At 41.7% G+C, this 6252-nt stretch overlaps 1 non-coding gene across 1 annotated transcript; it reads right to left on the bottom strand.

Annotated features, from left to right (window-relative positions):
* Positions 1–5295: 5295 nt before the first annotated feature.
* On the bottom strand, positions 5296–5402 carry LOC120281465. The gene has a single exon (XR_005542605.1). It is a non-coding gene; the product is annotated as a small nucleolar RNA R71 (small nucleolar RNA).
* Positions 5403–6252: the final 850 nt, after the last annotated feature.

Here is a 6252-nt window from a genome sequence, read left to right on the forward strand (position 1 = left end):
TAATTCCTTGTGTACTTGGTGAAGGAATGACGGAGCATGCTCTAGCCGATTCTGGGGATAGCATAAATGTAATGCCATACAACTTGTTCTTGAAACGGGATTAGAAGACCCTAAGGCCTACAAGAATGACATTGCGACTGGTCGATAGATCGATCGCGAAGGCCTCGAGAGGTAGTCGAAGATGTCCTTGTTAGAGTTGACAAACTCATCATTACTGTAGATTTCATGATTCTAGATGTGGATGATGATGTTAAGGTTCCCTTGATCCTTGGACGTCCATTCCTTAACATTTCAGGTGCTCTAATTGATTTTAAAGAGGGCAAGATGACCTTGAGGGTCGAAGATGAGCAAGTGGTCTTCACCCTCCCTGAAGCAATGAAGCACACACTTGATCATGATGACAAACTGTACTTCACTGATACTACTGATGAGATTATTTCTGATTGTGTGCAGGAGGTGCTTGACTTAAACCCTTTGGATGAGTACTTGGATGAGTTCCCGTGCCAAGATGCCGAGGAAGAACTTTCCCCTCCAACAACACAACAAATTAATCAAGTGGAGGGTAATTCACCACTCAATGGCAAGAAAATTAAGGGTGTTAAGAAGATTTGGAGAAAATTGAAGGAGAAACAAAAGGTGGAGAAAAAGTTGTCCACATTACACCTGGATGAAGTTGATCATTTATTCTTTGGAAACCAAGGTAAATTTAAAGTTTTCTCATGCCTTTCATTGAATTTTCCAAGTGGCAACACAACTCCAAGGGCTCGAGGTAACTTCCATCCATTTGTTCCACCATGATCGTTTGAGGTAATGCACATCAAGCTAACGACGTTAAACAAGCGCTTCTTGGGAGACAACCCAAGTTCATTTCATTCCTTGTATTATTTTTCTCATTTGTGTTTGTGTGTTTAACTTGTACTTTTAGTGTGCTTTGGTTGTTTTTGTGTTTTCATCATTTTTCTTAGCTAATTAGCCTTCATATTCTCTTATTTGTCATGTGGTCTTTGAGTAATTCTTGTTTTTGATGCAATCTCGATGATGTTTTGAGTGTTTTGTCAATGTTTCCGGCTTTATTTTTCGTGGTTTTAATCATAAACGAAGTGTGAAACTCGTGGAGAATCGACCTGCGTCAGGAAAATCATAAGGACCATCCTTGCGGCCGCAAGGATGCCCCTCGGGGCCTATCCAGTGAGTCTTGAGGACCATCCTTGCGGCCGCAAGGATGGTCGGCAAGACCACCCGAGTGAAGGGTATACTTAAGGGTTTAGGGCACCACATTATTTATTCATCTTCTCCACTCTTCTACCCTTTTCTCCCTCATTTCTCCACCGTTTTCCTTCATTTTTTTGCTCTAGTTTGCTCTTCTCCCCCTCTTTTCCATTTTAGTGACATAAAATTGGAGTTTAAGCAAGCTTTTGGCCGGATCCAACCATTATATTTGCTCATCTTACTCTTGGTTGAAGGTTTGTTCTTTCACTATAAACTTTGAGCTTTTCATGCTTTTGTGGGTGAAGTTTCTTGGATTTTTGTTGTTGAATGAATGCTTAATGATTATCAAGAATTTTTCCTTGATTTGTAGAATTTTTGGCTACTTTTACAAGCAAAGGTCTTGAAAATATTTTCCGAAATTACTGTAGCACTTGGCATTTTCTTGAATTTTTTCATTCTTTTGGTGCTTTCTTTGCTTGTAAGTTGGTTGAATGATCTTCCTCTGCTACCACTACTTGTGCTGCATCATCATTTCCTCCAGCTTCATAGATCCATGACATACTTTTTGTATTTTGTATTTGTTCTTCTATTCTATCTTTGTTTGTTGTGTGTTGTTCAGACTTGTACTTTTGAGCTAGCTAGGGCCTTTCCCCTACTATGCTGCTATTTTGTTTTTGTTGGTGCTCTCTCTCTCGTATTTTATTTCCATTTCCCCCTTTAAAAAAAAAATTGTGAATGATGATAGGCTTCTTGTTCTTTCAGGATCATTAATTTTGTGAAGCTTGTACTTATCGCCCTCATTATGTGGTATGCCCCTGATCCATGTGGAGCAATTTGGAATCACACCAGGGAATCAGGGAAGTGTCTTTACCCCATTTCTGTGCTTATTGTTTTCATTCCCCATTTTTCTCTGCTGACTTAGGTACATTGAGGGCAATGTACGACTTTAGGTGTAGAGATGTTTTTCTTACTTGGAGTATTTTATCCTTTTGCATGCTTACTACCTATGATGGCTATGAATGTTTAGTTAGGGACTTCCTGGCTTGGTAGAATGATAGGTGTGAGTTGTACATTGCATGTGCTTGAATGTAGCTCTATTTCATCTATAGTGCACCTGTATACATGTTCACGATCACTTTCACCTTGTATGCTCCAACCTACCCATCATGATGACATTGGCATTAGTTTGTTAAATTCGGTCTTCAATGCACTTTTAAAAGCTTCTGAGTTCCTCCACTGAACTTGTTTGAATTAGGTTGTTTGTCAGGGATCATGAGAGGTTAAAAAAAAAGGGGGTCTATGTCGATATTCCTCTGCTTTATAAGTTTATAAGCATGAATGCGTCTATGTAGACTGTAATTGAGTAAGTTGGTGACTCTTGTGCCTAACTAGCATGTGCATCCATCTGAAAGATTATTTTATGTGCAGTGTATGTTAGGCGGACCCAAGAAAAAGAGACAGTGTGTATAAGTGTGTGGGAAGAAAATAAAGCATCTCTTGTGATCTCTTGGAACCTGTTACACAATCACTTAAGGGTTAAAATCGTGTTGAGGAACCAGAGGACTTTTAACTGAGTATTGAAGAAGTCCTTGGCACTTTAATGTCATCTTCATTATGTGTGAGGTGAAGGGCCATCCTGGGATAATCCAGGGTGTGGAGTTCAAGGTGGGAGGTTGCACACACTCATTGGGGCATTCTAGATGCGACAAAGCTAATATCACTTCACTATTCATTGACCAGCTTACTCCTTTATTTCTGTCCATTCGTGCTTGTGGAGTTCTTTACTTTTGAGCTTAAGGTCATATTTTTAGCCGTTTATCTTATTTCCCTTAGTTCTTCATGTTTGTTTGCTTGGGGACAAGCAAACGCTTAGGTGTGGGGATATTTGATAAACGTCTAAAAGTATGTATTTTGCATGTATTTGTTCTATATTATTCTTTAAATTTATTTGTTGAATCGATGCATTTTTGGTCTAAATTGTAGTATTTTTTGCATTTCAAGCCCTTTTGAAGCCCTGGTACCTCGGCGACGTGATTGGGGATGAATTCGGCATCAAAACAGCGTTTCTGGGTTCCGGAATTACTGCAGCACAGTACTGTAGCGGTATCACTGTAGCAGTTTCACTATAGCAGTTTCACTGTAGTTCATCGCGTGATTCTCTGCAGAAACTGAAATTCCCGAGGGGTCGGTATACGGCTGGTATAGTGACCCGTTTAACGGTCGGGATCTGGGCACTTATGATGTAGGTGAACCTAGGGGGTGAACTTGTGATGTTTTGGATTGTTTGAGTAGTTTATGCATGTTTGGCTTGTTGTGATCCTTGTTTGGTGTTCTTGCTTGTTTTGGTACATTTGATTGAGTGATGTATCAAATTCTTGGTAGCACTTTGTAGCATCACCATTGCCTTAGTGCTAGACTCCACCAAACTAGGAAGGGTTCATTTTATAAATATACCGTGACCATCGGGTATTTGTACTCCTCCAATCCTAGGGTTGAAAACTACTTGTGTTTCCGCCCTAACTTGTGAAAACAGACATTCTCCTTGCAACCGTGTGGGAAGTTGGGCGAAAGAGATTCCGCGCTCAACACTTGCACCGGGTTAGTGGTCAATTGCCGTGACCATCGGGTTGACCTAGGTCTTGGTTTTCTCGGTCCAACTAGCCACGTGCTTTATTACTCAATTTCCTACTCACTACAGTAGCCCCCTTGGGAATCCGCATCCTTGACCATTTTCCAACCTTAGGCATCGCCCGTATTTTACCTGTTTCATACTTCTTAAGATTTCATTTCGCTTTTCGTTTTGCTTTCTTTTCTTCTTTTCTCTTATCTTGGAATCGGTGAGCTAAACAACATGTAAGAAGTGAGTAGGGTAGCTCCTCAGGCCTGTTGGGAATACGACCCATTCGCGTGTGCGCGAGTGGTTTATTACTTGACGACCCCGTGCGCTTGCGGGTGTACACACTTCGTGTCGATCAAGCTCATTGCAACTCTATGCGAGTGTGAGGTTGAGAGGTTATCTAATCTCTCCTCCGGGTCATGTATACAGTTAGGCATAGTTGACCTTAGATTTGGGACTATGTAATTAAGGATTTCCATGAATTACCATTGCAATGATTAGGAAGTATAATAGAGGGTTCTTGCACTTGAAACGATTATCCTAGGCGGAGCATTATCCGGGTACCCCATCTTTATCGATTGCCTTACCCCCTTCTTTACTTTTGCTCTCTTACTTGTTGTTTTTATTGTTGAGAATTGAATCATTGTCACACTTATCATCATTGATCTTTCACATAGCTAAGAATCGAATTAAGTATTTTTATTCCCTATTCCCTGTGGATTCAATACCCGCTCATCCGGGATTATTACCTCGACAAACCCGTGCACTTGTGGGATATACGCAAGGGGATCTTGTCAAGTTTTTGGCACCGTTGCCGGGGAGTAGGCGTTTAGAGATACTTTGCACTTTGTTTTCTTAGCTATTTCACCATACATTCTATTTCATATCTTCTTATTCTATCATCATTCTAATTTTTTTTTCTTTCTTTTTGTGTGCAGCTCCAGGTTATAACCAGAGGGAATCCCTCAATATTGATTGAAGGGGATCCCGAGCTTGAACATACACTTAGAAGAAAAGGGAAAGAGCCTGTGCAAGAACAGTCTAATCTAGCTGATTTGGAAGTGGAAGGATCTGAAAAAATGGCAGAACAGAACGAGCAACAACGAACATAATCCGATTATGCCAGACCTTCAGTGTTGGGGACACAATCGAGTATTGTGTGTCCCCCGATTACAGCTCAGAACTTTGAGTTAAAGCCGGCATTCATCCACATGTTACAGCAATCCGCACAGTTCAACGGTATGGCCGATGAGGATCCAAACAGTTATATAGAGAGTTTTCTCGAGGTGTGTGATATGCTGAAGATAAACAGAGTGACGGATGATGCCATCAAGTTGAGAGCCTTCCCATTTTCCCTAAATGGGAGAGCGAAGCAGTGGCTACACTCGTTACCTAGAGCGTCAATTACCATGTGGGAGGAGATGGTAGAAGCTTTTCTAGCCCGTTATTTCCCTTCCGGAAAATCAGCAAAGCTTAGGAACGAGATCTCATCCTTTGTTCAGTTGGAATTGGAGTCTCTATTCGAGACATGGAAAAGGTTCAAGGAGCTCCTAAGAAAGTGCCCGCAACACGGATTCCCGGAGTGGATGATTGTTCAAACCTTTTACAATGGTTTGAACCCGAGTACAAGGCAACTCTTGGATGCGGCAGCAGGAGGTACCTTAGGTAGCAAGACCCCAAATGAGGCCCGTTAATTAATTGAGGAAATGGGGTTAAACATCTACCAATGGAATGCTAGGGAGAAGAAAAATGTGGCCGGTCTCGATTAAATAGATGCGGTAACTTCATTGGTTGCTCAAGTGGAGAATTTGAGTAAGAAGTTAGATCTTCTAACTTCAAACAGAGTGGCGGCCGTGACTAATTGCACCGGGTGTGGTGGAGGACATGCTCCCTCCGATTGCCCGATCTCTATTGGTGATGTTTCTTCGGTGGAGAATGTTGATTTTGTAGGTAATGGCATGAGACCTCAAGGAAACCCATATAGCAATACCTACAATCCAGGTTGGAAGAATCATTCCAATTTCTCATGGAGTAATCAAGGTCCACAAAAGGCCATAGGGCCTCCGGGTTTCCAACAACAACAACAAGCCCCTCAGGTGGAAAACAGAGTCTCAGGTTTGGAAACCCGAATGAGTGACATAGAGAAGCACTTGGCTAGATTTGTGCAATCTGCAAATACAAGGTTTGAATCAGTCAAGGCTACACTTCACAACCACACGGCCTCTTTACATAACCTTGAAAATAAGGTGGGGCAAATTGTGAAGTCTCTCTCCGAAAGGCCACATGGAAGCTTGCTGAGCAATACAGAGACCAACCCTAGAGAGCATGTGAAGGCGATCACTTTGAGAAGTGGTCGTGAGGTTGAAGGTAGGCTTCTGAGTGAGAAGCCAAAAGAACACGCACCCGAGGCTATAGAGATTGAAGAG

The sequence above is a fragment of the Dioscorea cayenensis genome, chromosome 17 (assembly GCF_009730915.1).
Source record: "Dioscorea cayenensis subsp. rotundata cultivar TDr96_F1 chromosome 17, TDr96_F1_v2_PseudoChromosome.rev07_lg8_w22 25.fasta, whole genome shotgun sequence".
NCBI lineage: Eukaryota > Viridiplantae > Streptophyta > Magnoliopsida > Dioscoreales > Dioscoreaceae > Dioscorea > Dioscorea cayenensis.